This window comes from Oryx dammah, unplaced genomic scaffold (genome assembly GCF_014754425.2).
Source record: "Oryx dammah isolate SB20612 unplaced genomic scaffold, SCBI_Odam_1.1 HiC_scaffold_14, whole genome shotgun sequence".
Taxonomy (NCBI): Eukaryota; Metazoa; Chordata; class Mammalia; order Artiodactyla; family Bovidae; genus Oryx; species Oryx dammah.
This window is the reverse complement of record NW_024070198.1, coordinates 14,620,213-14,645,775: the sequence shown is the minus strand read 5'-3', so window position 1 is coordinate 14,645,775 and position 25,563 is coordinate 14,620,213. Positions and strand designations below refer to the sequence as shown.

At 40.9% G+C, this 25,563-nt stretch overlaps 1 pseudogene; it reads right to left on the bottom strand.

The window, feature by feature from the left end:
- Positions 1 to 2,232: 2,232 nt before the first annotated feature.
- Positions 2,233 to 25,190, bottom strand: LOC120873490 (annotated as a pseudogene).
- Positions 25,191 to 25,563: the final 373 nt, after the last annotated feature.

Below are 25,563 nucleotides of genomic sequence, written 5' to 3'. Positions count from 1 at the left end.
CCTCCAGGAACTGCAGAAGATCAGCTCCTGAATCCCACTCTGTTTTACATGTCAGGGATGTTCTTAAGTGAGACATTTGTAAGTCAGGAGCTCTTTCCCGTATGTCTAGCTGATGTACACCAGACTGGTATCTTGGTACTGATTTGTATATACTCAGAAAAATTGAAAGCAAGGTATTGAACAGATGTTTGTACAAGAGTGTTCATAACAGTATTATTCATAATAGCCAAAGAGGGAAACAACCCACAGATCATCAGTGGATGAATGGATAAAGAAAAGGTGGTCTATACATAAAATGGAATATTATTCAGGCTTAAAAAAGGAAGGGAATTCTTTCCATGATACATGGATGAACCTTGAAAACATTATGCTAATTGAAATAAGTCAAACCTAAAAGGAAAACTACTGTATGATTCCACTTATATTCGGGACCTAGAACAGTCAAATTTATTGAGACATAAAATGGAATGGTAGTTGCCAGGAACTAAGGGGAGGAAGGAATGGGGAGTTATGATTTAATGGGTACAGAGTATCAGTTTGGGATGATGAAAGAATCCTGTGATGGATCACGGTCATTGTACAGCAATGTGAGTTCACTTAATGCCACTGAACTGTATACTTAAAAATGGTTAAAATGATAAATTTTATATTATGTATATTTACCACTATTTTAGAAAGTTAAAAATGTGACAGGAAAGACCCTTCTGAGGTTGTGCAGCAGACAGCTAAAAAAAAAAAAAACAGCAATGTAAATCCAAAGTTAAAGCAAATCTAGGTTTCCATACAAACTGAGGCATGCAAGATATTTTCCCCAACATGGCCATGCCCTCTCTTAAGTTCTGGCTCATAGTGATACAGAGGTAATAATGCTTTTAAAAAAGGAAATAACAGGACTTACCTGGTGGTCCAGTGGTTATCCACCTGCCAGGGCAGGGGACATAGGTTCCATCCCTGGTCTGGGCAGATCCCCACGCGCTCACTGCAGGGCAACTAAGCCCGTGCCCCACAACTACTGAAGTGCCTGTGCTCTGCAACAAGAAGCCACCACAATGAGAAGTCCGTGCACGGCAACTAGGGAGTAGCCACAACTAGAGAAAGCCGGCATGTGGCAACGAAGACCCAGCATGGCCAAAAATAATAAATAAATAGTTTTTAAAGAAAGAAATAACAGGAGGAAGAGCAGCAGCATGCTATTGCATGTTCCCGGCTTCTGAAACTTTTCCATCCAAATGTCCCTCAAGCTAAGAAGTGTGAGCTTTGAACTTTAATTTCTGGAGACAGTTTAAAGCCTTCATCAGAAATGGGAAGTTTAGTTTCTTTGAAGTTCGGCGTCCCAACTTCAAACTTTGTCAGTTTTCCATTCTATTCCCTAATATATTTATGTTGATCTTAGTATCATTCTGCCATGTAACTCATTCAGCTGATGCTGTTTGAGTGCCTATGCCTGACCATTCACAATTCCTAGCAGGGGTAGAGTGGGGAACAAGAGAGATAAGGCTGCATTCCTCATAGAAATGTGGTAAGGGATGATGGAGAAAAAAAAAAGAAGGCTAACATGACCTAGCATCATGCAAAACCATTCCCAACCATGTGAGTTTTTTTAGCTTCCTGCGCCTTCCCAGTTTGACACACTCGCCTGGGGGTTAGAACAGTGTTCTGTGTGGTTGTGCGAGTCTGAATGCATCCATTGGGTTCTCTTCGTCTCCATTTCCTCAGCTCAGAAGTCACAGGACTGGGTCCCCAAGCAGTCATTGTTAGGCAGAGCAGAGCCCTGCGGGCCTTAGCATGGCTGGAACTTTCTCCAGCAACTCCTTGCTTTTTTTATTCATTTTTTTTAAAGAAAGAGCAATCTCCAGGCGTTTTTTGTTGTTTGACTAAGAAAACAAAACCAGGCAGAGAAATCCCTGAGGAAAGTCATGCTTCATGACTGCTGTGTAGCCCTTCATCTTCTAAGTACTTACTGTATTTCATTTTAAAGATTTTAGACATTTATTTTGATCACAAATGCAATCCAAGTGTGAATAAATAAATGTATTATCTTTTAAGAACCGCTCACCCCCGCCCGCCGGCCATGTTCCTTTAAACAGAAAAAGATTCTGAATGTTTCTTCATAGCCTATTTGGCCATAGTTATCCCACCTACAGTTTTACAAACAGACTGAACTTGATCTTCTGAAATCCTTCCTAGAACTACAGCTCATTCTGTTGAAGAATTCCTGAGAGAGAAGTTCTACTAGTATTGTCAATAGTCTCCAAAAGGTGAGGATGATAACTGGGCTGATGGCAGCTAGAAGGGGTTTTCGGCAAAAGGAGAATCCTTGGGAAACTGGGCAGAGGCAAATCTTGTCAACAAGATGCCAGTTCCTTGGATGAGAGCCCGGAGAACGCCACCATTGAGGCTTACCCAGCATGGATTCTGATCCCTTTCTTGCTCCCAGGCTGGTTCCTGTTAAGGCTTCACTCGGGATGGAGTTCTGGGTATCTTCTTTTGCTCTTGACTTGAACCGTACTGCAGTTGGTCTCAGAAAACAGGCCTCTTCAGACTGCAAAGTTACCTCCCAACTGCGGAACCCTGGTTTTAATAGCTATCAAATTCCCTCGTTGTCTCTGGTTTACTCCTACCAGAGAATTGTGGAACCCTTTGATTACTTGAGAGATCCCACTACTTATGGTTCCCATCCTAAAGGCCCCCACAGCAGCCATCCTTAATGCACCAGGGGCAGGGCTGGTGTGCCTCCTGCCCCACCTTGACTCCGCTGCTTCTCGGTCAAGCCCTTGCTTTAGTACTCTCCTCTGTTCCCACTCAGCAACAGACAGCTCCTGCAAAAATGATTTCTGGTGCCCCTGGGAACCTGTTTGCTCCTGTGGGAGCTTGCTTTCTGTTTGCAGATGATCTGAGAATGAGGATGTCTGAACTTTAGACCTGGCTTCATATGATAAAAATACAGTGTAATCTACCTTACCCCCAAGTTTGTTATAATTTGGGATTTGGATTCTACCCAGCTCTCATTATAATAATTGCTCTTTATTAAATGCTCAAAATATGCCAAGTGCTATTAAATGCATTGTTTCATTTAATCCTCAGGTGAACTTTATCAGACAGTTTAGCATAATAGCTGAAAGCAGGGCTCTGGAGGCAGACTGCCTGGATACTCTCCTGTCTGCCTTACTTAACAGCTGTGTGACTTCAGACAAGTTACTTAGCCTCCCTCTGAGCCTCGGTTTACACGTCTATAGAAAGGGATAATAATAGTACCCAACTGCTGTGAGAATGACTTGAGTTAATAACATGTAGAACACCAGAGAGCAAGTTCTTTTTTAAAAAGATGTGTGTATTATTACCCTCATTTTCCAGATGAGAAAATTGAGACTTAGAGATGTTAAAAAAACTTGCCAGAGTCATACTGGTAGGGAGGACAGAGGTATGATTAGAACCCAGTGCCATCAGAAGCTGAAGTCCATGGTCCAGATGACTGCTCATCCAGAAGACTTAATTACCAGGATTGCTAGCTTCCAAAAAAACCTCATTAAAGAGGTTTCTTTCACTTTATATCCTGGCTTGGACCTTAAGGCTCTTACTATGGCTGCATTCTATGACTACATTCTATACTGCGATGATGCTGTGTGTCTTGTCTCTCTAGCTTATGGTGTCTCTGTAGCATCTTAACTCTCCCAATAATGAGATTTAATGGGCCAAGAGAAATAGATCAGATGAGCAAGAGAATGGAGGGAAAATAGTAGAGTGCCCAAACAAGCAGAGGATTCAGAAGGGACTAAAATCAGATCTGTGTTCTTTGTGGAGATCTTTACATATTGCCTATGAACACCAGCTACTCCTTTCCTGAGGGTCCTAGCCAAGACCCCAGCTTTGGACAACAGAAGTAAGTTAGGAAGAAATCAGAGGTGTGGATACTGGAGTGTGATAATGAGGTTATCATTATAGAAGAGAAAATAGGCTGGCTTTAGTTAATATTATAAAAATTGCTTTTCTTTGCTTCTTAGCATTTTAATTTTTAATAGTATAAGTCCTAAAGGGAGGAAGAATTAGGCAAAGGGTTTAATCATAAAACATTATTTACTTTACAAACAGATGTATGGACACACACACAATTCTTGGCAACTACAATGTAACAGAGGCCAGCACTGGTTTTCTGGAACAGCAGTAGTTTCCCCTTCAGTGGTGCAAAGATAGGAAATCAAGAAGCTCCATTTTTACACAAATCCTGGTATATTTGTTTAACCTTTCTCCTTGCTCCATATGTACATTCTAAATTATAAAACTAGGTTTTGAAGTTTTATGCAGTATTTAATACAGGTTAAATTTTTAACAGAATAAAAGGGTACTTTATGAAGAACAAAAACTTCTCAATTGCACTTCTCAAAGGCAATCACTGTAAACACTCTGTTTCTAATTCATCTAGTGATCACTGTTATACTCTTATACATTCTTAGTTCCCTGTTACTGATTTATTAACTTTAGATGATTTCCTTTATTCTGCTTTGGAAGATGAAAAATTTCAGTGTATTTTACCACCTCCTACTTTCCCTTGTTCCATCATATCTTTTCGATCAACTGCTCACTGACCAAGTTGGCATCTGGCACGGTGGGGGTACATTTGACTTTAGGATAATAATGGTTGCCCTTTGTCAAGTCTTTGTTCTTGCCAGACAGGCAATATGCTAACAATTTATATATGGTAATTTAGTTAATCTTCAGACCCACGCTACTCAAGAGGCAGTACCCACCTTTTACAGATAAGTAAATTTAGGTTTTGTCTAGTTACGTTACTTGCTCACAGTTCTATACTTACGACTGGTGGAGTTAGACTTTGCCTTGACTCTCTAACACCCAAGTCCACTTAACCATTCAGTTCAGTTCAGTCGCTCAGTCGTGTCCGACTCTTTGCGACCCCATGAATCGCAGCACGCCAGACCTCCCTGTCCATCACCAACTCCCAGAGTTCACTCAGACTCATGTCCATCAAGTCAGTGATGCCATCCAGCCATCTCATCCTCTGTCGTCCCCTTCTCCTCCTGCCCCCAATCCCTCCCAGCATCAGAGTCTTTTCCAAAGAGTCAACTCTTCGCATGAGGTTGCCAAAGTACTGGAGTTTCAGCTTTAGCATCATTCCTTCCAAAGAAATCCAAGGGCTGTTCTCCTTCCGAATGGACTGGTTGGATCTCCTTGCAGTCCAAGGGACTCTCAAGAGTCTTCTCCAACACCACAGTTCAAAAGCATCAATTCTTCAGTGCTCAGCCTTCTTCACAGTCCAACTCTCACATCCATACATGACCACTGGAAAAACCATAGCCTTGACTAGACGGACCTTAGTCGGCAAAGTAATGTCTCTGCTTTTGAATATGCTATCTAGGTTGGTCATAACTTTTCTTCCAAGGAGTAAGCGTCTTTTAATTTCATGGCTGCAGTCACCATCTGCAGTGATTTTGGAGCCCCCCAAAATAAAGTCTGACAGTGTTTCCACTGTTTCCCCATCTATTTCCCATGAAGTGATGGGACCGGATGCCATGATCTTCGTTTTCTGAATGTTGAGCTTTAAGCCAACTTTTTTGCTCTCCTCTTTCACTTTCATCAGGAGGCTTTTTAGCTCCTCTTCACTTTTTGCCATAAGGGTGGTGTCATCTGCATATCTGAGGTTATTGATATTTCTCCCGGCAATCTTGATTCCAGCTTGTGTTTCTTCCAGCCCAGCGTTTCTCATGATGTACTCTGCAAAGAAGTTAAATAAGCAAGGTGACAATATACAGCCCTGACGTACTCCTTTTCCTATTTGGAACCAGTCTGTTGTTCCATGTCCAGTTCTAACTGTTGCTTCCTGACCTGCATACAAATTTCTCAAGAGGAGATCAGGTGGTCTGGTATTCCCATCTCTTTCAGAATTTTCCACAGTTGATTGTGATCCACACAGTCAAAGGCTTTGGCATAGTCAATAAAGCAGAAGTAGATGTTTTTCTGGAACTCTCTTGCTTTTTCCATGATCCAGCGGATGTTGGCAATTTGATCTCTGGTTCCTCTGCCTTTTCTAAAACCAGCTTGAACATCAGGAAGTTCACGGTTCACGTATTGCTGAAGCCTGGCTTGGAGAATTTTGAGCATTACTTTTCTAGCATTACTGACCTAGAAAAACAAATGCTTTAGGGCTAGTCTAGTTCTGCCAAGGTATATTCACCTTGTTCCTTTGTTCTGCAAGTTATATATGCATAAGTGTATGTGTATGTGTGCACATGTTCATGAGTATCCACATTTATAATGTAGAAATAAAATCTATGACATATATTTAAAACGGTGGGGGAGGGAAAAATAGATGGTCATAAGTTTCTTCATATAGGGATACATTTATTAGTATTTTGTGGGTGACAGTCAATTATCTTTTAAAGATAATAAAAGAAGGAAAAGATCTTTTATATATACTCAAATATTTACCATTTCTGACACCCTTCTTGCCTTTGTGAAGACCTAAGTTTCTTTATGGTATCATTTTCCTTTAGCCCAAGGAACTTTTAAAACACATTTCTTGTGGAGAAGATTCTGGGAATAAGATAATAGAGTAGAAAGATCCAGAACTCACCTCCTATTGTGGGCACACCAAAATTACAACCACTTATGAGCAACTGTTGATGAGAAAGACTGGAATCTAACAGAAAAAAATTTTCTACAACTAAAGATATAGAGAAAGATACACCCACATGAATGCAGAGTTCCAGAGAATAGCAAGAAGAGATAAGAAGTCCTTCTTAAGTGAACAGTGAAAAGAAATAGAGGAAAGCAATAGAATGGGAAAGCCTAAAGGTCTCTTCAAGAAAATTAAAGATACCAAGGGAGATTTTTCATGCAAAGATGGGCATGAAAAAGAACAGAAACCACAGAGACCCAACAGATGCAGAAGAGATTAAGAAGAGGTGGCAAGAGTACACAGAACTACACAAAAAAGGTCTTAATGACCTGGATAACCCAAATGGTGTGGTCTCTCACCTAGAGCCAGACATCCTGGAGTGTGAAGTCAAGTGGGACTTAGGTAGTATTACTACAAACAAAGCCAGTGGAGGAGATGGAATTCCAGCTGAGCTATTGCAAATCCTAAAAGATGATGCTGTTAAAGTGCTGCACTCAATATGTCAGCAAATTTGGGAAACTCTGAAGTGGCCACAGGACTGGAAAAGGCCAGTCAGTTTTCATTCCAATCTCAAAGAAAGGTAATGCTAAAGAATGTTCAAATTACCATACAATTGCACTCATTTCACATGCTAGCAAGATTATGCTCAAAATCCTTCAAGTTAGGCTTCAGCAGTACGTGAACCAAGAACTTTCAGAGGTACAAAACTGGGTTTGGAAAAGGCAGAGGAGCCAGAGATCAAATTGCCAACATCTGTTAGATCATGAAAAAGGAAGGGAGTTCCAAAAAATATGTACTTCTGTTTCATTGACTTCGCTAAAGCCTTTGACTGCATGGATCACAACAAACTGTAGAAAATTCTTAAAGAGATAGGAATAGCAGACCACCTTACCTGTCTCCTCAGAAACCTGTATGCAGGACAAGAGGCAACAGAACTAGACATGAAACAACTGACTTGTTCAAAATTGGAAAAAGTACATCAAGGCTGTATATTGTTGACAGAGTCATTTCCTAGGCAGGTTGATAAGAAGTCTAGGGATCCCCAAGGAAAGAGGGGTCTGGAATTCTCAAGGAGGAAGAAAGGACAAACTTTTTTTCTCTACATTCCTTAGGATCATATAACAACAATGTATTCTGCCTGAGGATAGTCTCTGGATTAAACCTTCTGGCTAATTCCATTATCTTAAAATGTAAATTATGGGAGTTGGTCTGATGAGGTCTTTACAACCTCCAGACATTCTTTGGATTTAATATAACTCCATTGCTAACACTAGCAAGGGGGTACTCTTTCTGCCCCCTTCTGATGCCTATGTCAGAAGCCTTCTCTATCTCCTTTACACTTTAATAAAACTTTATTATACAAAAGCTCTGAGCGATCAAGTCTCTGGCCCCGGATTGAATTCTTCTCCTCCAGGGGCCAAGAATCCCGGCGCCATGATTCAACAACAACCTTTCATCTTGGGGGCTCGTCCGGGATCCTTCAGGACAAGGTAAGGATGCTTGGAGCTCTAGTTCTTTGTTCTCTTAGCGAACACGTTTTCTGCTGTGCTTTACTAACTCTAACAGTGTGCTTGTGTGAATGAATGACATGCCCTGCGTGAAGCAAGTAAGGAGCCCTGCTCTGCGATTCCACGGTGATCTCATACAGCTTATGGCAGAAACCTTTTGGGAGTTTATACCATTGTCGTGATTCAACAACAACCTTTCATTGTCACCCTGCTTATTTAACTTATATGCAGAGTACACCATGTGAAATGCTGGGCTGAATGACTCACAAGCTGGAATCAAGATTGCTGGGAGAAATATCAACAACTTCAGATAGGGAGGTGATACCACTTTAATGGCAGAAAACAAAGAAACTAAAGAGCCTCTTGATGAAGGTGAAAGGGGAGAGTGAAAAAGCTGGCTTAAAACTCAACATTCAAAAAAAGAAGATCATGGCATCTGATCACAGCACTTCATGGCAAATAGATGGGGAAAAAGTGGAAACAGAGACAGATTTTCTTTTCTTGGGCTCCAAAATCACTGCAGATGGTGACTGCAGCCATGAAATTAAAAGACCCTTGCTCCTTGGGAAAAAAGCTATGACAAACCTAAACAGCATGTTAAAAAGCAGAGACATCATTTTGTCCACAGAGGTCCATCTAGTCAAAGCTGTGGTTTTTCCGGTAGTCATGTATGGATGTGAGTGTTGGCCCATAAAAGAAGGAAGAATGCTGAAGAATTGATGCTTTTGAACTGTGGTGTTGGAGAAGACTCTTGAGAGTCACTTGGACAGCAAGGAGATCAAACCAGTCAATCCTAAAGAAAATCAACCCTGAATACTCATTGGAAGAACTGATACTGAAGCTGAAGCTCCAATACTTTGACCACCTGATGTGAAGAGCTGACTCACTGGAAAAGACCCTGATGCTGGGAAAGATTGAGGGCAAGAGGCGAAGGGGGCAAAAGAGGATGAAATGTTTGGATGGCACCACCGACTCAATGGACATGAGTTTGAACAAACTCTGGGAGATAGTGAAGAACAGGGAAGCCTCGCATGCTGCAGTCCATGGGGTTGCAAAGAATTGGACACGACTTAGGGACTGAACAACTGAAGGACAACAAAAGATATAAAGAAGGAACCACAACAAACTGATAGGAGGGGCAAAGTCGTCATATAGTCAAGACCCATACCCCAGGTGGTCACCCACAAAGGGGAGGATAATTACAGTTGCTTAGGGTCTCCTCAAGAATCAAGGGGTCTGAACCCCATACTAGGTTCCTTAGCCCAGGGGTCTTATACTGGGAGGAAAAGCCCCTAGAAGGTTTGGCTTTGAAGACCAGCTAGGCTCACTTTTGGGAGACTCAGAGCGCTGTGGGAAGTAGACTCCACTCTTAAAGGGGGCACACAGATCTCACCTGCTCCAATACCTTGGACAGAAGTAGTAATTTGAAAGGAGCTGGGTGAGACCCACCTGTTGATCTCGGAGAGTCTCCCAGAGAGGCAGGAGGCAGCTGGAGCTCCCCCTGGGGACATAGACACTGGTGTCAGCAATTCTTGAGAACCCATTCTACTGCTTGGACACTGGTGCTGATGGTAGCAAGAATAAAACTGCAAAACCACAAATATGTGGAGGCTAAACAGTATACTACTAAACAACCAATGGATCACTGAAGAAATTACAGATGAAATTTTAAAATACTTGGAGAAAATGAAAACACAACAATCCAAAATCTGGGGGATGTTTTAAGAGGGAAGTTTGTAGTAATACAAGCCTACCTCAGGAAAAAAGAAAAATCTTAAACAACCTAACTTTACACCTAAAGGAACTAGAAAAAGAAAACAAAACTCGGTTAGTAGACGGAAATAATTCATAAAGATCAGAGCAGAAATAAATGAAATAGAGATTAAAAACCAATAAAAAATGTCAATAAAACTAAAAACCAAAACATGATACCAAACCAGACAAATATATAACAAAGAAAGAAAACTACAAGTCAGTGTCACTGATGAAGACAGATGCAAAAATCTCAACAAAATATTAGCAAATGGAATTCAAAAATGCATTAAAAGGATTATTCACCATAATCAAGTGGAATTTATCCCAAGGATTCCTGAATAGGTCAGTATGCCAGGATGGGTCAATATCCACATGTCAATATCCACCCTGTCAACAAATTGAATAATAAAAATGATATGATCGTGTTAATAAATACAGAAAAAATTCTTTTGACAAAATTCGACATCTGTATATGATGTTGAATCAACGAAGTGGGTATAAAGGAAACATACTTCAGCATAGTAGAGATGATATATGATAAGTCCACCCTCTTTGACATAAATCATAGCACTATATTTTTGGATCTGTCTCCTAAGGCAATATAAATGAAAGCAAAAATATGGAGCCTAATTAAACTTAAATCTTTTGCACAGCAAAGGAAACCATCAACAAAACATGAAATAAAAATACCCTGCTGAATGGGAGAAAATATTTGCAAATGATGTGACCAGCAAGAGGTTAATATCCAAAGTACACAACCAACTCATACAACTCAAAAACAAACAAAAAAATGCAACCCAATTAAAAAATGGAGTGAACATCTGAACAGGCATTTCTCCAAAGGAGAAGTAGAGATGGCCAACAGGCACGTGGAAAGATGTGCCGCATAGCTAATCATGAAAAGTGCAAATCAGAACCACAATGAAGTATCACCTCACACCTGTCGGAATGGCTGTCATCAAAAAGAACACGAATAACAAATGCTGGCAATATGTTTAGAAAAAGGAACCCTTGTACACTGTTGGTGGGAATGTCAATTGGTGCAGCCACTATGGAAAACAGTATGGAAGTTCCTGAAAACACTAAAAACAGAGCTACTATACAATCTAACAATTCCATTCCTGGGTATCTATCAAAAGAAAATGAAAATACTAAGTCAAAGATTTAGTCAAAGATATATATATATATATCCCAGTGTTCATAGTATTCTGTATATATATATAGTAATCCTATCTATCTATCTATATATGAAAGTGGAAAGTGAAATTGAAAGTGAAAGTGAAGTCGTGTCCGACTCTTTGCGACCCCGTGGACTGTAGCCCACCAGGCTCTTCCATCCATGGGATTTTCCAGGCAAGAATACTGGAGTGGGGTGCCATTTCCTTCTCCAGGGGATCTTATATACTCCTCCATATACATAGAAAAAGAGATGTAATACTCAACCTTAAAAAAAAATGAAATTTTGCCATTTGCAACAACACAGCTGGACATGAAGAGTATTGGAAATGACTGACATAATAGTGGATTGATTGAGTCAGACTTTATGAATCTTGTTGTTCAGTCACTCAGTTGTGTCTGACTCTTTGCGACCCCATGGACTGACTATAGCATGCCAGGCTTTCCTGTCCTTCACTTACCCCCAGGAGTTTGTTCAAACCATGACCATTGAGTCGATGATGCCATCCAATGATCTCATCCTCTGTCGGTTAGTAAAATAAGTCAAGCAGAGAAGCATAAATACTGTATGATATCACTTATATGTGGAATTTTAAAAATAAAGCAAATGAAATGAATATAACAAAACAGGAACAGACTCACAGATATAAAGAACTAGTGGTTACCAGTGGGAAGAGGGAAAGGGAAGGGGCAACACAGAGGTAAATGATTAAGAGATACAAACTGCTAGTGTAGTGTAGTGTTAGTCGCTCAGTGGTGCCCGACCCTTTCTGACCCGATGGACTGTAGCCCACTGGGCTCCTCTGTCTATGGAATTCTCCAGGCAGGAATACTGGAGTGGGTTGCCATTCCTTTCTCCAATATAAACTACTATGTGTAAAATAAATAAGCTACAGCACAGAATATATATTTACAGCACAGAAATATAACCAATATTTTATAATAACCTTAAATGGAGTATAATCTATAATATTTTGTATCACTCTATTGTACACCTGAAACTAATATGATATTGTAAATCAACTATACTTCAATTTTTTCAAAATGAGCAACATATCTGCTGGCAACTAAGTCTCTTATTCTTTGTCTGAAACATGTCTTTTGAGGGATATTTGTGTTAAATATATAATTATATGTTGGCTGCTTTTTTTTTCCTCTTCACCCTTTAAAGATCTTATTCTATTTTCTTTTGGCTTGTATTTTCTTTGATGAGACATCAGTAATTTTCTTATCTCTGTGCCCTTGTTTTCCCTGTCAACTTTTTATTATTGATTTTCTTCAGTATTCATTTGTGTAATTTGTAGTTTTCTCTGTGTTTATCCTGCTTGAAGATCATTAAGCTTCTTGGATCTTTAAGTTGATATTTCCGTCAAATATAGAAAAATTAGCAACCATTATTTTTTTCAAATATTTTCTCAGTCCCTCCTCCCTACCACTACACTACCTCCCTAGTACATTTATACAAATGTTAGACTGCTTCATTTTGTTTCACAAATCATTGATTCCCTATTCATTGTTTAAACTGAAGTATAGGCTATGGTTTTTCCAGTAGTCACGCATGGATGTGAGAGTTGGACTATAAAGAAAGCTGAGCGCCGAAGAATTGATGCTTTTGAACTGTGGTGTTGGAGAAGACTCTTGAGAGTCCCTTGAACTGCAAGGAGATCCAACCAGTCTATCCTAAAGGAAATCAGTCATGGGTGTTTGTTCATTGAAAGGACTGATGTTGAAGCTGAAACTCCAATAATTTGGCCACCTGATGCGAAGAGCTGACTCATTTGCAAAGACCCTGATGCTGGGAAAGATTGAAGGCAGGAGGAGAAGGTGACAACAGAGGATGAGATGGTTAGATGGCATTACCAACTCAATGGACATGAGTTTGGGTAAACTCTGGGAGTTGGTGATGGACAGGGAGGCCTGGCGTTCTGCAGTTCACGGGGTCACAAAGAGTCGGACACAACTGAGCAACTGAACTGAACTGAACTGACTTACACTATTGTGTTAGATTTAGGTGTACAGCAAAGTGATCCAGTTATATATATATATATGTGTGTGTGTGTGTGTGTGTTAAGATTATTTTCTATTATAAATTATTGTAAGTTATTGAATATAGTGCCCTGTGCTTTACAGTAAATCCTTGTTACTTATCTCTTTTGTGTATAGCGTTTTGTATCGGTTAATCCTATAATGTATCTCCTCCCCCTTCCCTTTCCCCTTTGGTAACCATAAGTTCATTTTCTACATCTGTAAGTCTGTTTCTGTTTTGGATTCTCCTCCTCTATGGCAGGATCTAAATGCCTTTGAAGCTGGGGCATTTGCAGGACTTACCTCATTTGTTTCCCTCTTTCAGAGATTACAGTCTTGAGAAGCTTGTTGTTCAGTATCTAAAAATAGATGTTTTAAATATTTGTCTGTATTTATCAGTTTTTTATTTATGGCAGGGGGTAGTATCAGTTAGCGTATTACAGGCTGAAGTTGAAGTCCTCTATCCTCAGAGTTTTGAGCTAATAAAATGGAGGTCCATTTGGTGATAGTTATAGAGAAAGCTTAGAAATTGAGACAGTCTTATCAAACTGCAAGGCCACTTTGGGTTTTATTCCCATGCAGATATATAGTTAACAATCCCTTGTATCTTCAGCCAATATACCAACCAAGTCTATATACCTTCTGAAATCCATCATGTTTTTCCTTTCACTGTCCTTTCTTATTGGTTGATTAGTGTAGGTTCAGCTACTTTTTGAATGCCCTGTTCTTACTTGCGGAGATGATTTTTTTAATGTGCCATAATTATTTTTATAAAGTTATATTTTATTGAAGTATAACTATCATACAGGAAAAAAATGCACAAATCATACGTGTATAGCTCAAAGAATGATCACAAATTTAATGTGCCCATGAAAATAATACTTCAGGTCAAGAAATGTGAGACTTCCCTCATGGTTCAAAGGCTAAGACTCTGTGCTTCCACTTCAGAGGGTATGGATTTTACTGCTGGTCAGGGAACTAAGATCCCACATGCCATGAGGCATAGCCAAAATAAATAAATAATAAAAGGAAAAAGAAAAATGTACTTGACAAAATTAAAAAGCACATTTATTTTAAAAGAGAAAGAAATGTAACCAGTTCTTCAAAAGTCTCTCTTGTGCCTCCTCCCCATCAGTACACCTCTTCCAAAGATAATCAATACCCAGACTTTTAAAGCTATACGTTAATTTTGCTTATTTTTCAACTTCATATGATGGGAATTATACAGTATGCATTTGGTTTTGTGTGGCTTCTCATTTGGTATCATGTTTGTGAAATTCATCCTTGTTAGTGTATGTAGTTTTATTGGCTCATTTTGTTCTTTGTATAACATTATATGAACGTATGATGTATAATTATCAATATTGACTATTACAAGGGAACACTGCCACATTTAGAACTATAGTATCTTTTGCCCATTTAATATATTTCTATTGCAAAATCCTGGAGATATTATTAGCCTGGAGTTTCAAAAAATGTTATCATACTCTCTATATACTGAGCTTTAAAGCTCAAATTCAGATGAATTCACATGCATATATCAACTGTGTACTACGTGCCAGTACCAGGCTGGACACCAGGACACCTTTGAGAATTTCACCATCTAATAAGGAATAGATATAAAAGTAGATGTTTAGATTGTCTAAAAATGATGAGAGCAGCCTGGTTTGCGCAAATGGTGTTTGATCCCTGTGTTTTACCTCTTTGGGGCACTTTCTTCCAGGACAGAGAGCATGGAGAGCCAGCTGCTTGCCAGCCTGTGGGAACCAGGAAGAATGTCCAGAGCAGTGTACTTGCGTTGGATTGCAAACCTTCATCAGCTCTGGTTTCTAATATCTGCATGTGTTTTTATCACATAGAACGTGGAGGAATGGGGTGAGTAGTCAATAGAGTTCTTAATAATGTTAAAAATGATAGCTGTTAATGTTTTGTCTTTCCTCTGTGCTGGGAGCTGTCCTAAGCATATTACAAGTGTTATTTATTCCTCCCAGCAACTTATAAGGTGAATGCTATCATCATCCCCATTGCCCAGATGATGGAGTTGACGGTGAGAGAGTAGCTTGCCTGAGCATCACACAGTAAGTAGTGAATTTGGATGCAAGTGACAGACACAGGATAAGGGTCTATTTCCCCACCCTGTTGCTCTACTTCAAAGCCTCTTGCTACTGCCCTGCCTGACGCTATTGATTAGGGTTTGCAAATCTTTGAAGCTACTGTGGAAATGATACTGATGAAATCTCAAGTCTGGGAAGGAATTTGCATTTTACTATCAAGTTTACATGCATTTTCCCCATTTGATGCCCATAGCCATTCTCTATGGTAGAGCCCAGGTATTCTTATTACTGTCTTTTACAAAAGGGAGAAACTGAAGCCAGGAGGGGTTAGATGACAGGAATCACACAGTTGATTTTTGACAGTCCACAGCAGACTGTCCCCTGCCTCTGGTTTCCCTTCTAACCTGCAGATGGAGCTGTGTCATCTCAGAACTCCTGTTCCCACCCCCAGACACTTTGAGTTCCTCAAAGGACTTGGGGAGCATCTTTCCTCCCTCTATGCTGTTGCACAGCACTTGCCCCTGCCTTGAAGGCTGATTTGGCTCTTTCCTCCCCCTTCAGTCTGGAACCAAGCTGCTCTGATTTGAATCCAGCTCCACCATTTACTGTGAGCCTAAGTTTCCTTATCTGTAAAATGGAGAGAATAATGTTATCTACCTCATAGGGTGTTGTAAGGACTAAATGAGGGTTCTCATGCAGGGCTGTCTGAACAGGGCTGGATGGATGTATACAGTACGTGCTCAAGAAATGTTGGCTGTTGTGATCACTCCTTCAAGCCTCATCTTGGTGGTGAGTCCCTCGTCCAAGCCTCCTCCAACCCTTTGAGCCTTATATTAGCCTTCTGTGGATGTTTCTACTACCTTTGCACTCATATCTAAGGTGGCACTTGTCATACCTGTCCACATTCCTGCTTTCTGCATCACTTCCCAACCTTCCCTGACTATAATTTCTTTATTCACTTTTGGCTCTGCAGTGTCAGGCACAGTGTTTAGCACATAATGGGTGCTCAATAAATATTTAGTAAGCAAACTAACATTATTTTAGTTGATGTTCATCCAAGTGTCAGTAGTCTCGTTTCCAAGGGGACTTCTGAGTTTGCAGGGGAGTCCTGCTGGTACAAACAGCTCTTTTGTGCAGTATGTAAAGAGAGCTGATGTGACCCTATGCTAGCTAGGGTACCCAGTTTAGCCAGTCCAGCTCTGGCTGAACTTCAGCCCCCCACCCCCCTTCCAGCCCAGGACCAAAATGGAGATTTCAGATGCCTCATAGCACAACCTCATATTGCTGAACAGAACATCTGGTTGCAGAAATAGTGTCCTGCCAGCCTCATTTCACAGCAACCAACCTCATAGTCTGAGACAATGTGCTCTGGAAATGGAAGAAAAACAAGCACCACAGAGGTTGGTCCTGGATTGCTGCGGCCAGCAAAGCAGGTAGGGATCAAAAGTGGTTGATGCACAGTTTGGGAAAAGAAACAAGAGACAGAATTAAAGTTTTAAAGATGGGACCAGGGGACTCAAGACCTCTTGGGTCAGGAGCCCTGCTCCTCGGAGCCACATCACTTTTATTTAGTGTCTTGGCAAGCAGAGGTATCTGCTGTTTTACGTTGAAGTCAGCCTCCTGTGTCCCTGGTCACATCTACCACTTTATTGATTACTTTAAACTATCTTTGTTATTTTCTTGTACAAGGGCTATCATCTAGCTGGAGGTCATAGACCCACATATGCCTTGGGAAAACATCTTAGAGTGTGCAAAAGCAGTGTTCTGAATTTGAGCTGATCCAGCATACCAAGGTCCACACTATGTTTTTCCTTAGCTTATCAGGGCATGACAACCCCAGCTGATCAACCCGATATACTTTTATTTGGGTTATGCTGTATTGCTATATTTTGCTTTTATTCTTTTCGCATGGTGATTTTCTCATGGCATAGCCAGAGTAACAGGCAGCTGACTATTAACCCCTGCATATCCCCCTTTTTGTTTTTGTAGCAGAAGATATGTTGACCTTGCAACTTCTTTCTTCATTAGTTCTTGAACGGTTTTTCCTGTGCATCTGAGGACTAAACAGAAGATTATAGTGAAACAACAAAACATAGCTAGTGTTTTAGTGAGATCACCTCCAATGTCTTTGATCCACTCAAGAGGACTCAATGAGTTAAGACCCTCTGCTATCCAGTACTCTTGCCTGGAAAATCCCATGGATGGAGGAGCCTGGTAGGCTGCAGTCCATGGGGTCGCTAAGAGTCGGACATGACTGAGCGACTTCACTTTCACTTTTCACTTTCATGCATTGGAGAAAGAAATGGCAACCCACTCCAGTGTTCTTGCCTGGAAAATCCCAGGGATGGCGGAGCCTGGTGGGCTGCCATCTATGGGGTCTCACAGAGTCAGACACGACTGAAGCGACTTAGCAGTAGCAGCAGCTATTCCTTGAAGTGTATCTGTACCTGGTAATGGTCTAAGAGAAGCATGCTGCGTGCCAATGATTTTTGCTTGTAGCTTTTTAATATCTAGAATAAGGTTGTCAGCTCTATGGCCCTGCAAGTGCTGTCTAACCTTTCCCCAGGAGTGTTTAGATTGGTTATATTCCTAGGGAGTCACACAAAAAGTAGTAATATTCCAGTCACACTTTAAATGTATTTGTAATTTAAGATTTTGTGCTTCTTCTCCTAAGAGTAGCACTGTGTTTTCTAAATCCACCAACCTGTTGTTAATCTCCTCATCTGTATGAGTTTGGGCTCCCCAGCATACTCTGAGATTTTTGTATATGTCTGGAGACAGTCTTTTTTGTACCTTAATGAGGCTGTTCAGAACCCAAATGTCTCCAATTTCTGCAGGGATGAGACAGAGAGAAAAGAAAAATATTTTAATTTTACCCACAGGTATAAATCACTAAATTATTTTAAACCATCAGTGACTTGAGGAGAAGAGTTTTTTTTAATAACTGAAAAAAAAGATTAGAAGCTAGTAATATGTCAGACAAAAAGTCACGAAAATTGTAGTCATAATTAGCTGTTCAATCTCATGTAACCAATCCTTTTGTTTTGTGGTCCTTGCCTGACAAAAAAAGGATGTCAGTGAACATGATAGTCTCCAAGAAGCTCATGAAATTTTTGCCAGTGTCTGTACTACCTGTCCAGCAAAGTGGGGGCCCTGATGACTGGAAATTTAAGAAATTGTATTTTAACCATTTTTTTTCCATTGTGAGATATTAACCCTACAGCCAGGAAAGGCTTATCCTATCAAATAAAAGTGAGATTTGTCAGGGAGCCAGGAAAAGCCAAGTGGCTGTCTTGGATTTCCCATAGCCCCGACTGTTTGGTTTATAGCCATTTTTCCATTTTAAATTTCCTGTTGAGGAGTTAATTTTGTAGAAGAAGAATGTGCTTTGTCCATGTGTATCATAGTCTTCATAGATCATTGTGAAATAACACTCATTCATTTTATCAAAATAACAAAAGATTTTAAAAACAAGTATGCATCACTTAAAGACCAAGAAATTTACATAGTCTGTTATCAAAAGTCACATTCCAAGAAGACTTTGTCTTTTTTTAACAGGAAAAGAAACTCAAATTCCAGATTGATACCAGCTTATATTTATTTTGAAACAATAGTTATTCACTTAGTCAAAGTAACAATAAAAGATTTCAAAGGCAGTTTAATGTCTTTAGAAACTTACATTTCTGTATTCATCACTCTATTTTCCCATTCAGAGAACAGCCACCTGTAAGTTCAGATATACTTCCTTTTTCCTTAATAGAATGTAATTCCATTCCTTATACCTTTTAATTAAAAACACATCTTACTTTCCTTTAGCAACTGTGAACTGTACTTTATAGCATCATTCTGTAGATTGGTAAATATAAATCACCCAAAGCTATGTCATTTACAAAAATATCTTCACAAAGTCAGTAAATAAACATTAATACCAGGTATCAATTCAATAATGAATATTCCCCAGTTCACACAAGCCTGAAATTCATTTTAATTTTTTTGAATTTAGAATTGTTTGATTCATAAGCACTTACTTCTCTTTAGGCCAATTAAATAGAGCTCATTGACCAATTAGCCTTTAGCAATTTTGTCCAAGGACAAAGACACACTGAGACATACATAAATTTAGACAGACATATAGACAGAGATCTCATAGTTTTCTGCTTGATATTTAAAATGTCTCTTTTTTTCTGCTTGATATTTAAAATGTCTCTTTGCCCCTTCTTTTTTCTTGGTTTGAGTTCTACCGATTTGTTCATGGCTGGAGTCCCAGATAGAGTGGGCTGTGTATCCCAAAGACACGATAAGAGTTAACTTTAGGTTTTTTCCCCGGCCTGTTTTTTGTTTCTCAGACAGAATTGGAGCTCCAAAAAAGTATTTTAACAAGCCAGCTTTTTCTTAATTGCACGTGCAAAAAGAACCGGTTTTGCAATTTCAAAAAGAATTCATTTTAACCAGTTTTCTCTGGAGTCTAAAGAATATCATGGCCATTTAGTATAAAAAATGTCATCTCTGTTTTTGTAGTCATAGTTTCATAGTTAAAAATTAAACCAGTGAATGTTCAAATTGGCTCTGATGACAGGCATGGACAGACTGATAAGAAATTGTCCCAGCAGAGACTGTCTCTCTGGGCAGGTGAGGTCTTCTCTTAAAACCTCTCCTTTAACCTCTATTTTCTCCCAGGCTCTTATGCAGTATCGCCTCACCTGCTCTACAGCTGATCTTCCATAAGCACTTGATTTTGAGTTCTCCCCCAGTTTCCACTGCCTATCAATTGATCTAATGAATGAATGAATGAATGAAGTCGCTCAGTCGTGTCTGACTCTTTGCAACCCCAGAGACTGTAGCCTACCAGGCTCCTCTGTCCATGGGATTTTCCAGGCAATAGTGCTGGAGTGGATTGCCATTTCCTTCTCCACAACTGATCTAAAGAGATGTGATCTGTCTGTCTTGGTCATGAGCCACCACAATCAAGTGGGAACCCTCAGCTCATCCCTGCACTATTTCTAAGGTAAAAGGAGAATTTACTCCATAATTTTGAACAGCTTGCTTAAATGTCTTTAGTATCTTGAAGAGAATCTGTTTGTGTACAGCCTCATACACCCTTTTAGGATTATTAGGATCTTTCCCAGGAGCTACTGGTTCATGTATTGTCCTTGGAAATGTCATAGTCATAACCTCCAAGTCACCCTCCTGTCGAGTCTGACAAACACCTTTCTGAAGGGGTGACAGAACTGCTGTCCAAGACAAGGAAGGAAAAACCTGAGTCACTCCAGCCGTTAAGACAGGAGTGGGAGGACGAGGAGGTAAAGGAAATTCGTCCTCCCCAAACAAAGGTGCAGAAGGTAGCTTTAAGAGTCTCCTGCGTTTTTTGTTCTATGCCCTCGGGCTTTGCATACTCAGGTTCTCCCTTTGACCGGGTTTCACCTTCATCCTCCCTTCTGAGCTTTCTGGGGTCTGAAGAGGTTTTAAAATAGATTTTATCAGTGTCCAAAATTGACCAGATAGATATAGGCAAGGGCACTCCCTTGCAAACAAGTTTCTCTAATTTACTATCTACCTTCTCCCATGTTCCTAAATCTCACGTACTAAGAGAAGGGAACCATGAGCAATGTTTCTCAATGGTTTGTAAAAGCTCCAATAGCCGGCCCTCTTTTTTTTTTGTCGTTCCCCCCTCTTTCCCTCCACCACCCCCCCACCTCCCCTACCCATATTCCATGGAGAAGGAAATAAAAACCCATTCCAGTGTTCTTGCCAGGAAAATTCCATGGACAGGTGCAGTCCTACCATGTTCAAGAAATGGGAGCACTGAGATGTTTGTGAATATCCCTGATGATGTCACAGAGTTAATACCAAGGGAAATGAGCGATTAGCTCAAAACAGACCTATCATTTCTCTGCAAGTTCATATGCACAAATCAGGCCAGTATCTGTTACTTAAATATTATAAAGTTTCCAGAAGGAAGATGATCTGAAAATTGCTGAGAGTGGTATGGTGGTGGTTTAGTTGCTCAGCCATGTCTGACTCTTTGTGACCCCATGGACTGTAGCCCACCAGGCTCCTCTCTCCACGGGATTTTCCAGGCAAGAATACTGGAATGGGTTACCATTTCCTTCTCCAGGGGATCTTCCCCACCCAGGGATCAAACCTGGGTCTCCTGCATTGCAGGCAGAGTCTTTACCAACTGCACCACCAGGGAAGCCCAAGAGTGGTGTAGCATGACCTAAAAGAAGAGGAGGGGAGAATAAAAGCCAGAAGGAAAGAAGAACAGAAACAAATAAAAGAATTTCCAAAGAATTCTTAGTTTTGTTAATTAATTATAAACACATTTTGTATCTTTGAAAAAAATAAACCTCTTCTTTTTAATACAATATAGTATAGCTAGAAGGCACTCAAACTGTGGCAATTTCACTTTCATACTGGAGTTGGTTCAGCCCTCAGCAGCTTCACAAGTAACTGCTGCAGTACGTTTTGTTAGATAAAATAACGGAACATTCATTTTCTGATGAAGCTGCAAAATCAAATGAAAGAATGTAGAAATAAAAATCCGCATGGGAGGATTTTCCAGAAAAAGAGCACTGCATGTCAACCAGCTTCTTCTGTCACCCAGCAACTGCCCTTTAGAGTTCCCTCCAATGGGGTGATTTCAACTGGCAGCTGGTGCAACCTTGAAACAATCCAGTTTGTTTTCCTGCTCCCTGATATGTAGAGGTCACTGCTGGTTACAATGTGATTGCTATTCAGTATTATCTGGAGTGTGATAATGAGGCAGAATTTCCTCAAAACGCTCTTTTTAAAAAAATCTTGACATTGACTCTGCATATACAGTTGGGTCACACTAGATGCACATTTCAAAGCCTAAGGGTATTTACATTTTAAAAATAGGAATGACCAACAGGAGCGGTAATGCAGGGGATGGGCGGGTAAGCATTATACTTTGTCTAATTTGTAGCTGTTCAATCAATAAACTAACATTCATTATTTAAACTGCCTGGGTGTGAATCTTGGCTCCACCACTAAACATGTGTCCTTAGGCGTGCTTACTAATCTCTCTATGGTGTATTTGAATCATCTACAAAATGGGACTAATAATAATATTTACCACATAGACTTGTGATGATTAGAGCTTGAGTTCATACATGTAAAGTGCTTAGAAAAATGTCTGGTACACAGTAGCCCTGTGACATAGACTTGTGATGATTAAATGAGCTCATACACGTAAAAGTGTTTAGGAAGATGTGTGGTACACAGTAGCCCTGTGTAAGCAAAACCTTTTGTTAGGTAGGTAGAATAGGGAAAAGGAGTCCAAAATGGCGGTGGCTAAAAGACAAGGAAGGGAAAAGCCCGCGAAAATAGAACAAAAAAAGGTCTGAGGACCGGAATGAGGACCTCAGGTAAAACAAACAACACTCCTGGCTGGCCCAATTTACATAGGACAGGCCCAGGGAGAGAAAAACATATAAAAAGAGGAGCCAAAGCTAGCTCTCTCTCTCTCTCTCTCCTGTGCACTGGGGCACTCTTCTCTTTGCGTCTTTGGATCGACGTGCCCTCACGCCTCGAAGATGGATTTTCCTGCTATCTTCTAAATGAAATAGAGCTGTAACACTGATTTGTCTAAGAGCTATAACACGGTCTATCCAAGACCTGAGAGCTGTGAGACGCCGAGGGGGCTTTAATGTCCGTCACTCCAAATCTTTGTTGTGACGAGACAAAGAACCAAGGAACATACACTCGCGTGACACTTTGATTGTTTTGGAATCATGTTCTCTCTTGACAAGTCACTTTTCTTCCACCCCTCCCTGACTGCATTAGGTACCCCTGTTGTGTGTTTCTCTGGCATGCTGTACTTTTCGATGGCTACACAGCACTTAATTGGAATTACAGTTTAATTTTGTGTTGAATTACCTGTGTCCCCCAGTAGCTGTAAACTTCCCTGATGGCTCAAGTGGTAAAGAATCTGCCTGCAATGTGGGAGACATAGGAGATGCAGATTCAGTCTGGGGGTCAGGAAGATCCCATGGAGGAGGAAATGGCAACCCACTCCAGTATTCTTGCCTGGAAAATCCTACAGACAGAGGAGTCTGGTGAGCTACAGTACACAGCATTGCAAAGAGTCGGACATGGCTGAGCACTGCAGGTGTGGATGCCCAATAGCTGAACGCTCTAGGCAGGTAGAGACCCGGTCCATATTGTGCACCACTGCATCCACGGGTGTTGGAGGCCTTCCTTACCTGCTGTGCTTTGAGCAGGATAGTATGAGGATGCAAAAGTTGCTGACCTAACCTACTGGGGAACAAGGAGCAGGAAGGTGTTGACTGAGATTTATCAGGACTTTACAGAGACTCAGAAGAAAGCTTGCCAAGTCATAAGCATGCAAGCATGCATTTTGAGCAGGGAATAATCTTAATTTGAGGTCTTGTAACATTGCTGCTTGAGCATGATGTAGCTACCAACTGACCCACTAGGGAACAAAGGCACACAGATTCATTATCTTGTCTTTGAACCCTTTTTTTAAAAAATGTAATGAGATTCATTTGAATTCACTTCAGAAAGGTCTGGTGGGAGAGCAGAGAATATATAAGGATAGCCTTGGTATGTCTCAGAACCCAGGGGTGGGAACACAGCTGAGTCCCTTGCCGGATTCCTTTCAGGAGCTAAGGCACCCTTTGACCTCTCTCTTTCTCTCTGGAGCTAGATGCTTCCTTGACCCTGGATCTCCTTGCCCCTCTGCTTCTTCTTCTCTTTCTTCACTTCTCTGTTTAGTGCAAGAAAAGTCTCTCAGCTTCTACGGTTAAGTGTCCCTCTGTTCCAGCTGTACCCTGAGAATAATGAGCAGCTCCTTAGCTGCCAAACTTAATTTTCAGGAGAGAATCTGATTGGTTCAAATTGAGCCAGCTGTCTCACTGGATCTGGTTTATAGTTGCCCAGGATCGTCTATCACAAACCAGGTTGCCAGGAGTCTACTTTCATGGTTGAGCAATTCACTGTGAATGGGTTCACTGAGAAATGGGCGGGTACTCCATTAGGCTTCTGTTAAAACAGTATCATTCAAAGTGGTCTGCAGTATTCTGCAAGATTGGGTAAGGCAATAATATTATAGAGAGCAGAAAACATCTTAACAAACCAGAAACCACTGCCTTTGTGTAACTTTTGAAAATTGTCCTTTTAATGGCATTGAAGAACATATAAATAAAACTTCTTTTGGATGAGACATCCTTCAAAATGAACTACACAGTTCTCTGAAAGCAAGAGAACACATGTTCCCCACTTTGCCTGGAACTTGCATCATGCCTCCTTATACATTCAACTAGTTCCTACCTACCTTTCAGATCTCTCTTTTACATATTCCCCAGGCGAAGAGCATGTTTTGTTTTTTTCCCCCCAAGGAATTTATTTGGCCCAATCAGGGATGGGGAGGGCCTTGCATCTAAAAGGAGGTGTTGGGCTTCTTGATAAGCGAGGTTCGCGCTGTGCAGGACCCAAGGGGCCAGTGGGAACTTGACCTTGGACTTGGGAAGCTGCTTGACTACCGGTCAGTGCCACTTTGCTGGCTGTGAGCTCTTCCACCTTCATGATCTGAATCAACTGGGCCATGCCAAGTGCCCGTGTCATGGTAGCACTGGGTGATAGCACCTGCGGAGGTCAGATCTGAAAACCGGCAGTATACCTGCAAACTATTTTACCAAAACCCTGGAGAATATGTTTGATTAACAAACTCGGGTATGCAAGATGTGAGCACTTAGCTTTCCACAAATGAACTTGATTTCTATTATAAGCCTTTGTCTGGATTTGAGTGATTGCCAGACCACTTTCCCAGTGTTATACTGAACAGTGGTATTGAGTGTTTAGCTACTGGAGAGAATGGTGGGGACGGGGCCAAGTCAAAGGCCTGGTTTCTGTCTGCTGGCATGTGCTAGGAGCCCTCATTTTCACCTGCTCTTTAGCTGTTAATCCACAAAAGCCCTAGTCATCATCCTCACCTTGGCTCACTGGGTACCTTCGCGGAGCACTGAGCTCCTGGTTTCCAACATCATACCAGGCCCACATGGACCCCCATGGCATTGTTGCTGCCCTTTACTATGCCTACATTGAATTTAGGGGAATCATTTCTGTCCCCATACATACATGGGCGTTGAAGTCTTCAGGAAACATTTCTTGGGCCCACTTGCCCACGCCGCTACAGCCATTTTTAGTCTGAGATCTTGCCTCCAGTCCTCTCCCCACTAAGCTCAGAACCCCAATCTTATTTACAGTGTCTGCTGTTTTGCCCCACTGGGACTCTACTGGAGAGAGGCAGTTTAGGTCCCCCCATGAGTCGGACATGACTGAAGCGACTTAGCAGCAGCAGCAGCCACGTTTAAAACTTCAAAACCTATCCAGGATCTCAGTCCTGGAAGGGAAACCCTTCCATGCCCAGGCA